This window comes from Anas platyrhynchos, chromosome 8 (genome assembly GCF_047663525.1).
Source record: "Anas platyrhynchos isolate ZD024472 breed Pekin duck chromosome 8, IASCAAS_PekinDuck_T2T, whole genome shotgun sequence".
NCBI lineage: Eukaryota > Metazoa > Chordata > Aves > Anseriformes > Anatidae > Anas > Anas platyrhynchos.
The window spans coordinates 17,544,893-17,555,137 of NC_092594.1; positions in this window are offsets into that span (position 1 = coordinate 17,544,893).

Genomic DNA, 10,245 nt, shown 5'->3' on the forward strand with positions numbered 1-10,245 from the left:
GCCTTTCTGCTGGGACATTAGTGGGGGGCTGGCAGAGCATGGGCTAGCTGGTAAACACAGCTCTGGGGAGTTGGGGTGGCTATCCAGGGGCCTCCACCCCCACCCCCACTGTGGCTTGGGCTGTAACCAGACTGCCCTGGGCTACTGATGGCTGGGCACTGCTGTAGTAGCTGCCCTTCCCTGGCCCTTGGCACAGCCGAGGGAGCTGCGCTGTGGCTCTCTGTAGCAGCTCCTGAGGAACCATGAGGGGTATTCCTGCCCCAGGCAAGGCTCAAGAGAAGCCATCAGGCCAGGCAGCAAGGGAGATGGTCAGGAGTTGCTGCACCACAAGGGATAGTGCCCGTTGCTGTTTATCCCAAACCGATTAGCAAACAGAGTGGCTGCCAGTGCTTCCCCCCCGCCTTGGCGGCAAGGTGGGGCCCAACCGTGTGAGCAGATGTAGAGCAGTAATCCTTCAGGTTCCCTGAGGGGACGTAGAGATTAGCCCGAAACGCCCTGCTCTGAATCCCTGCAGGAGCTGTTTTGAGAGTTAAACCACCACATGGGTCCCCCGGCCTGTCCTTGGTATTGTCCTCTACAGGCACAGTCCTGTAGCATCCTCTGGAGACAGCTTCTCCCCTGCTGCAGTCAGGGCAGCCCTGCTTTTCTCCCAGGAGGTGACCAGAGCTTGCGCTTCTAGCAGCTTTTCTTTACCTCTCTTGGGATCTTATAGGGCTGTTCCTACCAGACAAGAGACTAGACAATTATCCCACTCCAAACGTTCATCCCGTGTGACTTCTGGAGGCAGCAAGAGTGAGACCCCATTTGGACAGGGTCCTGAATTTCTCTCACTTGTCCAGGTCCCTTGGTTCTTGGTCCTCTTCTGGCATGGTTTATTCCTGCTTCAGGATATGAATTGCCAGCTCTGATGGCATGGTGTGTCCAGGCCTCTAGGGTCTTCAGGAAGTCGTTTTTGTAACGAGCATGTCTCTGTCGCTGTGACTGTCAACTCAGCTCTTCTATTGTTTGCTGTCTGTCTAGATCCTGCTCTGGCAAGAGTGGCCATGGGAATGTTTGCTGCCAGACAGTCACTGCATAACTCTGTTGTGTTACTCCTATCAACAGTGCGCTGCCATGCGACCACCGAAGGTCCCCAGTCTCTGCTGGAGGGACTTTCCTTATTTCTTGTTGTTCTAATTCCTCAGTGCTTCCTGGGCCTGTGGCATTGTTCAGAACGGGATCCTTGCTTTGCCTGGCATCTTGTTTTGGAACAGGTATCTGCTTGTGCTGTGAGTTATGGAAGCTGTGAAGGTGAGGCCTGTGTGTGTGTGTGCTTTCACGGCTCTGCATGTTTGCTGCTTGGCGAGGAGATGGCTTTTGTGGTACCACTTAACACTTGCCTGATGAGCTGAGCTACCCAGGCTGCTTTAGATTTTTGCATCTGCAGCCCAACGGAAGGGGACTTAGAAACAACCTTTTATTTAAAGCATCAAAGACAAGTAGTGTTTGATTTGAGGTAGGTGTCTCTGGCCTTGGTGGTATGCACAGCCTAAACCCTTCCCACACTAGGGTTTGCCTTGTATTTTCACAAACGATTAGCCATCAAACAAGCAGTCATTTACCAGGACCTGGCTGAAGTTGCCTTCCAGAGCTCTGGTTTTCAAAGGCTGGACTAGACCCAGCATTTGGCCACTGGTTCTTCACTCAAAGGTAGGTCTCTTCGACAGGCTCTGGAGACTGCGAGTCTTTGCAGCTCCTTGCATGGTTTGCTGAGGACTGACAGCAGGGACTTTGAAGCAGTAGCTTCTGCAGGAGTTGGAGTCAGGAACAAATCACTAACCTGCTCAGCTCCTGCTCTGGGAGCTGTCAGCGGATATTAGGGCCAGGAGGCCAGACTGTGACATTCAATGTCCGTGCAACGCGACATACTCAGGCCTTTGTGAGTCTGTTTTTTGTCTTGCTCTTGTTCGGATTCCTCTGGTTCTTGCAGGCTGCTGCTTCTTGGCTTGAGCACGCTGCTAATGTGGGGCTGGTGGTGGGTACATGGTGAGGGGTCTTCAGTCGGTGGGCCTGGAGGAGTATGTTGCTGCAGTGAGTGCTGGAGCTGTCAGAGACACACAAAAACATAAGATATACTCCCTGGGAGCCAGATCTCCCATCAAATGAGAAGTACAGTGTAGGTTTGCCCATGTGGTTTCCAACCTCCTGTTGGTATTGGTCAAAAAAGCCCAGTAGAGGGAAGAACAGCAGGCATTGCAGTCCAGCCTGCAACCTTTGCAGTCATACCATGGGGCTCTGTAGCTTGGTTTACAGCCCCTCCCATGCACACATCTAGGGTGAAATGAGCAAAATTGCAGGTTAGCTTCAGCCAGCGAAGTCAAAATGGGCGGGTTGTTACTGCTACTCACCTGGTGCTAATAAATCTTGCCTAGGAGGGAGGCAGACTTGGCCAGCACGATTCAGCCATGGCTCCAGTGGTGAGAGAAATCCACAGCCCAGAAAGTGCTTCCACAGCTGATGATGGCCAGTGTTTTTTCCAGCTCAGGAAAACTGCTGCCAAGAACAGGTCTGTGTGCAAAAAAAAAAAAAAGCACAAACACCTCCTCAGCAAGGCAACAGATGCCCCCGGGCAGCTGCCAGCAGGTTTTCTACCTGCCTTCCCACTTCAGGGAAGGACATTCCCTGAAAAGCCCAACAGTTGCTTTGACTTTCAGCCTGGGCCAAGTGGGACCTTCATCAACTTCTCGCCTCACCAGCTGCCATGCAAGCAGCGATGGCAGGTGTGAAATTGCAGGTGACTTGCTTGCTTCTGGCACTCTAGTGCTGTCATTTTGGGCTTTTGACAGCTTTTGAGTGGGCAGGAGGAGGGAGTTGCGCTAAATCCATGCCTTTTGGAGCAGGCCTGGGTCATGGAGCTCTTGGTTAGAAGGAAAAGGGTTAAACAGAAGACAGGAAACACTTTGTTCAGGGCTTATTCTACAGAGCAATTTCTGGGAAAGGAGGGGCTGCAATCAGGCAGGATGTTTTTTCTTTGGGATCTTGGGAAATCAAGCCCAGCCTGGCCTAAACCAAGAGGGAAATACAGCGCAGCCAATGCTGCATGGAGCTGTGACGTCCCCGCTTCATCTTATCGCGTGTCAGTGCAAACAATCCAGATAACGTAAAAATCAGACGTGATGAAATGCTAGGTTCACATAAATAACAAAATGCGCCATGGGGAAGTGATATGATTTAACAAAAAGGCAGTGGGAGTGGTCCTAGAAACCCTAAGACAGATGGATAGGGTTCTACCCCGTCCTCAAGGTTTTCCCTGCCACAACTCATGCCGGGGGCCCTGGGGTGGTCAGGGAGGAGAGTTTGGGATGTGTCTGCATTGCAGAGCTGTTCCCAGGCTGGAATCTGATCTAGATCACCCTCAAAGGCAGCAGAGAGACGCCCTGCAGGTTAGTTAGGAACTGCTGGTTCAGCGTCAGAGAACGGAGAAGATTTTTGCTACTTCACAGCTATTCACTTTTGGCCAAGATGCAACTATTTCAAACAACCAGATGTAGCAAAGGATTCCATTTCCCTCCTAATCAGCGGACCACTTGCCACACCATGTGACAGAGGCTGAAGTATTAAGCCTGCAGAGCGCCTGCAAGTTTGGTGGGGACAGAGTTTGAGGTAGAGTTGAGACACTTCACCCTGTGCCTTTGGAGGAAACAGTGGCAGTTTGCATTGCGTGGTAATTGGCAAAGCCACCGTGCATTCTGCACGCGCTACTCAGACATCCTCTTCATGCAGAGTTTGCTCAGGCTGGTGGTTTGTTTGCACTAGAGCCAGGCCAGCTGTTCAGCTGGACACATTTGTCACGCTGCTCTTTTGAACTGGGGCAGGTAGATACCACTGCTGAGGTCAGTACGGATCAGCCTGGGTAGTTTTCTGTTCCTTCTCTTAGCTCTTTCTTCAGGAATATTCAGCGCTGTTTCATTTGCCCTGCCAGAATAGAGGGTTTAGGTTTTGCGCAGAGTGGTGTAAAATCCCAGCTGACACACCAGGAGGTTAAAAGATCCGTCTTTTCAAACACCGATTTTAAAATCCGGGTTTTAAAAACCTACTGGACATAAAAAGTTTCTGGTGAAGAAACTGTAATTACTCACAAGCAAGCATCTGGCTCGCTGAATGCACATTAAGTGCCGGGAACAAGTCAGACAGATTTCTGTTTTCTCCAGGCTGCGAGCAGCATTTGTTCAGTTTGGCTGCATCAGATTCGGAGGCGGTCCTTCAGGCGCTGACAAAAGTGTTTCAGATGCTGCCAGAGGAAGCTAATAACACACACACGCGTTCCTGTGTGCACACGCACACCAGGCTGGTCATTGCTCCTGTTTTGTCACTTTTACTTCCCGTTTCCTTGCAGATTCTGGTTCTTGGCCCATTAAATGGTGAATGACTCTTCACGACATCCTTCCTTGTCTGCTCTGTGGGAGCAAGCCTGTGCCGTCTGGCAGGTGATGGAAATTGGCGACAGGGTCTCTGGGGACTTTTCAAGCACTTTATTCATGTTCCAGCACGAGCTGGGGATGGTTGCAAATGGCAAACAGATCCCCTGCTTTCATATCAACACTGAAGCGTAGCTCTGGAAGATGATTGTGCTTCAGAGAAATGCACTGGGCAGGGATGGACCCTCTGTCTTTGAGGATTTGGGGGAGCATGAACTCCCCTGGACTTTGCAATGAGCAAAGCTAGCTCTGAAGGGCAGCTTTTTCCCTGAGCTTGCACCTGGGGAAAAAAAAAAAAAAAAAAAAAAAAAAAAAAAAAAAAAACCACTTGTCAGAGGATCCTGGGAAATGGGATTTGAGGGGCCCTGAGACGTCGCCTACTCCAAACCCCTGTCCCAAGCTGAGAGGGATGGCGCTGCAGGTAGAAATTGGTGCTGTGCACTGTGACCCTGTGCAAAAAGCAAGGGCTTTCTGAGAGGGATCTGGGGGGCTGCAGGGATGCTCCAAGGAGTCCCAGGGCTTGGGTCTGCAGGTCCTGGAGAGCTGGAGCAGGTTGGTGTCTGAATCTCTGGCTGTTTCAGAAATCCCCCACTAGGGCTATTAGCTACTCTAATATTGGCTTGGAGGGATGAGTGCTAGGTTTAATTTCCTGGCATAACCGGTGGCTAAGTCCGAGCAACTTATGCCTCCACCTTGCGCCAGTGATCTGGGTTGGCTGTCCTTCTGTTCCTGTGTCTGGTGCAGGGAAATCCAAGCCTTCAGGGTGTTTGGATGCTGTAGGAACAGGTGCAATAGGGGACCCAAAGAACAACAGCTCAGAAAACATATGGGACAGCCCCAGCTCTTCATTAACCTAATTGCTATAGCTTCCACGAAGGTCTGCATGGTTCCTAGCGTGTTGTTTCCGGCACAGGCAAGCACCAGGCTCCGAGATAGAGTGCAGGCACAGTCCTGGTATCAGCAGCCCCTTCCTTCCTAGAAGGGGCCCAGCAACTAGACCACCTCCATAAAACCTCGCCGCTGGGCCCGGGGTGCGGGTGCTCGTTCCCAGATGTGCTGCCCTCCCCTCCGGAGAGAGCAGGGGGGTGAGGAGAGGGTTCAGAAAGCTCCAAGCTTTGAGCTGTGCGCCTGTCCTCCCTCCGAGGATGCTACTTGCTGGCTGCTGCTGCACTCAGGGGCAGCGAGTTGTTCCAGCTGCAGCTGGTTGGCTGCTAAGTGTATCAAGCCAGCTCACCTGCACGTTTGATGGCATGGGAAAATCTCTGGGTATTTATAGAAAGAAATTGCAGCGTGACTGGTGAAAAGAGAACACTCCAAATGCTCTTAGGCTGAGAAGCACAACTGGGCTGTTGTGTTTTCCTTGGGATTTCAGACCAAGCAAAGGAGAGGCAACAATCTTCGCCAGGCTTGTTCAGTGCTCAGGCAACAGCAAGCTTTTTCACTTCAAAGAGTTGCTCTTCCTCACTGAAAGCATTTGGGGAGCAAAATCACTCCCAGGTTAAAGATTTGTCTTTTCATGAAATTGAATTGCAAATAAAGCTGTTGTCCTAAAAATGCTACAATAACCTCAAAGCTGCCTGAGGTTCCGAACACGTCTTCTAATAAAAATCCTCGTGTTGTGCTGCAAACTGAAGTTTGAAATGAGTTGTCCAAATGTCTGTTATAGAGGAGCCCAGCCAGCCCAGCTATTCCCACCTAAATGTTTCACTCCAGCAGAGAGCCTGGATCCTCTGAAGCTCAGGGACTTGAAGCACAACAGAAGGGGCTGCCTTGAGAGGTGCGGAGGAGCAAGGAGGGAGAGCGCAGTATCCGATGCGGGCACATCTTGTCTGGCCAGCCAAGCCAAATGTTTATCACCTTTGGATTCGCCGTGCTGCCCAAAAAGCAAAACAGACGTGTAGCAGTGTTGGCAATCTCTGTAGGAACCTCCTGTCTGCCAGATTCCCTCTCCCTGCCCTCCCAGCAGGTGCCAGCTGGGTTTTTGCTTCCTTTCATCCTACGATCATCTTTCATCAAAGCAAGCACAGTCAGGGGACGCAGAGCCCAAAGGCTTACTAAAATTAGCTCTGATCTTTGGTCCTGTTTGTAAGTTGTTTCTAGGCCCGGCGGCACCTGATGGGCAAAAGTGGCTAAAACCAGGGTTCGCAAGTCCTAAATGCACCTGTGTTTGTATTATTGTTTGCAAAGTCCCTCGGAGCTGCTGCGTGCCTGCTAGAACAAAACAGCAGCACCCAGGCAGATCAGAGAGCCCCCGGGAAACCGATTTCGACACAGACAAGCAGCCTACGCTATCAAAGCAGCTGACAAAGGAGGATCACGGGAGAAGCAAAGCACCGAGGCTGTGATTTTGACACAATCAAAGCACGTTGATGCAGTGCCCGTGACTCAGTGCTGGAGTCACGCAGGTTCATTGTGGAGATCTCTGGATTTTCTGCAGAAACAGCTAATGAACAAGACGTTAAGTCCTAATTAAGTTAATGGGGCTTAAACAAATCTTTCAAGTTGGATGTAGCGTTCTGTGCTGTAGTGGATCTGGATCCTGCTAACGCTTCCCTTCCCCCTTCCCATCAAAGCGACTTAAAAAACAGTGGTTAAAAGGGAACGATTAGGAACAGCAGTTCAAAGCACAACGTGTGACCAGAATAGGTGTTGGGAGTGGTGGTATGAGATATCTTCAGAGAGGCGATGAATAAGAAAAGAGGCAAGGAGGGAGAGCAAAAAGTGTGCTTTGTGCCTTTTTAAAATTATTATTTTTTTTAGTTAGGCTTGTGTATTTTTGAACAAAGAGGAAGTGTTGATGCCAGGTCTGTGGTTTGTCTGTGATTACCCAACACACTGCCCAGGAAATCAGTGCCAGTTGGCATCGCTGTCCTCACACCTTGATACACCAACCCTGTCTGTCCCCAGGCTAGAGCACCCATTGGTGCTGGGTCTGAAATAACAAATCATCCCCACTCCTGTCTGCTCTTTGGTCACCGATTTTGGTCTAGCTCAGGTCTTCATGAAACATTTGGGTGGTTGGCAGCGCTCCACCAGACCTGTGCTCGACCTGCGGGCTACAAAACGGGCTTCTACAGAGCATGGAGCCAAGGAGAAATTGGTCCTAGTAGACAGCAGCCTGACTTCACCATGGTGCAGAGCTCTCTGCATTTTCCCTTCTATGTGGTGTCCCTGTGTGCTGCAGCGTGTGAGGAGGAAGGGCTGTATGGGTTATATTGTGCCCCAGGATGGGGATGGAGCTCTGCTCCAGGATCTTCTGGGAGCAGGAAGGATGCAAGTTGAAAACAAACAAAAGGAGGTGATTTTCCACTCTTCATTCATTTGCCCTCCCAGCACCTCCTTCCATACCCTAGGGAGATGCAGGGGAAACCCCGGTGTCAGCTCTGGCTTGGGGCAAGGGCTAGCTTTTGAAACGGGCTGATCCCAGGTTGTTAGGAGCCGTATAGGCCAAACCCAACATCTTAAACTTCACCTGAAAACAAATTTGCAATCAGGCCTAACGAACACGCTCTCAGGAAGCTTTGCATGGCATGCTTTTATTGCAACTCCGTCTGTAAAGGTCTACAGCCTCTTGCTTGGCAAAAAAAAACAAACCAAACCAAAAAAAAAAAAAAAAACAACAAACAACAGCAATTTTTTTTCCTCCTAACAAGGTTTCCTTAGAAATGGATCCACTGCTGAATCCTGAGTCTGCCTGGCATATTCGGGGGGACATCTGGCGTAAATTCTTCATTATTAGATTACATTAGTTGCAGCAATAATCATTCACATGGGATTATTACATCCAAGCTTGTCTCATTGCCTTTATCCTTTCACACATTGTCTTTCCTGGTTCCCCTTCAAAGGGCTGTTGTGAGCCTGTGTTGGAGCAAGAAATTAACTCGTTAGTAATTTATGCATCATTTCCTCCAGCCACATGTATTTAGGGCAAGATCAATAAAATATAATAAGGAAGCGGGTGGGTATTGCCACTGTGGGGCTGAAATAATTCCTTTGGTATCACTGTAAATCCTTCCCTCACATATGAAAACCTGCAGTCCTGTCCATCATTAGCTTATTTTGCTGGGCTGCATCAACAGGACATTGATTCAGCTCCTTTGTGTGCTCGCAGGCAGAGTTCACGTCCCTGCTGCTCCTGCTCACAGCCACACAAAGTGCTCTGCGTGGAGGTTTCTGTGCTTCACAGCCTTTCTTCTGGCTCCTGTCGCGTATTAAAGCCATGCCACCTAACGCCACAGCCTGATTCCTGCTGCTGGATATTTGGTCTGCGGAAGGGAAGGGGAACACGAGAGGGATCCGGGCACAGCAGCTCAGGGCAGGGAAGTCTTGAAGTCTGCAGGCACTGGGGCAGCAAACCTGAGTGCATCTGTAAGGTCAGTGGTGGGGCCGAGAGGACCTGGAGCCCTGCACATCCCTACAGGGCTTCACCTCCACGAGAACACGAATTTGGGGAATTTGCTGCGTTTTCAGATTATGGGTTCCCTGAATATGCAGGCAAAGTCAAACCAGCAGTTTGACACCCCTGCTAGCTCCCTGGGGCTGTTTCTCCTGTGGGAGATGTCCTGGTGGTTGGCATTGATTTGGAGGAGGCTTTGTGGTCCACCTTGGCTTTAGCAATGCTCTGTCTGGTGATCTGAGGGGATGACAGCAAGGCAGGGGCTCTGGTTTCTGAAAGCCTCTGGAAGGAGAAGTCTCAAGATCACTTTGCACTCCGGGACCTGCGTGCTTTGCTGCTGTAAATATGGAGAAATCCAGGAGAGGGAGGGGTTTATAAACCCCTCGCAGCTCTGACTCATCCCCCAGAGGAATATTCTCGGTGCGGTGTGCTGGGCCGGGCAGCACACGGCGTACGGGATGGGGCAGCACGGTGGGTGCAATCCTGCCCTCCGCAACCCCGGCGATGTTGACAGAGCCTGGAGGGGAGCACCGAGGAGATGAGTTCCTGAGATTATCAGTGCAGGCAGGGGAGAGGAATGTTGTTTGCTTGTAGCTCCTCTCCGTCTGCTCGTAGCTGCTCTCCACCAGGACTAGCAAAAGCGAAACGCGGAGGGAAGATGCAGGCGGACGCCCACGCAGGGTTTGAGAGTGTAACAGAGATAAGCAGGCACAGAGACAGAGCCAGGGGCTCTAACTTCAGCACAAGAAAAACTGGTTGCAGCACAGGCTGGTTGTCTTCTGAAAAGCCTTCTGGAGACAAGGGTCTGTCCAGGTCACCCGTACGCAGCCAAGGACGCGGCGCAGGAATGCGTATGGGACATTTCTCCCCTGTCACCTGCCCCCACAGTCCTCAGACAGCTTCTCTGAGGCAAAAGCCAGCTATGCCTGGTCTCCCCCGGCATCCAGCGGCGAGGTGGGTAGCACTACGACCTTCCTAACTGCAAAGTTTGTTCTCCTGTAGAGTGGGGATGTTTGCAAACGGGAGAAAAAAGGGAGAAAAAAGAGAAAGGAAGAAAGAGGAGGAGGAAAGCAGAACTGAGATGGGCAACTTATGGAGCTGTGATAAGAGTTCAAAGGACAGCGGCTATCGCTGCATGAAGCCAGACAGGCTGGGTACAACCCAAGGCTGCTCATGATGGGATGACAGTTGTTTGCTTGGTTTTCTTCCATCAGGAGCCAGGTTTAGGAAAGGAATCGCTTCCAGGAGGCAATTTCTCAGCAGAGCTGCTTTGGAGCAGCTCCTTTGTGTCGCGCAGCCTTTCGCAGCCAGCCCTCCCCCCGGCATTGCAACACCTCCTGTTGTCCAAAGGGACAGGAGCCCAAGAGCAAACACAGGAAACCCCAGCCCCCG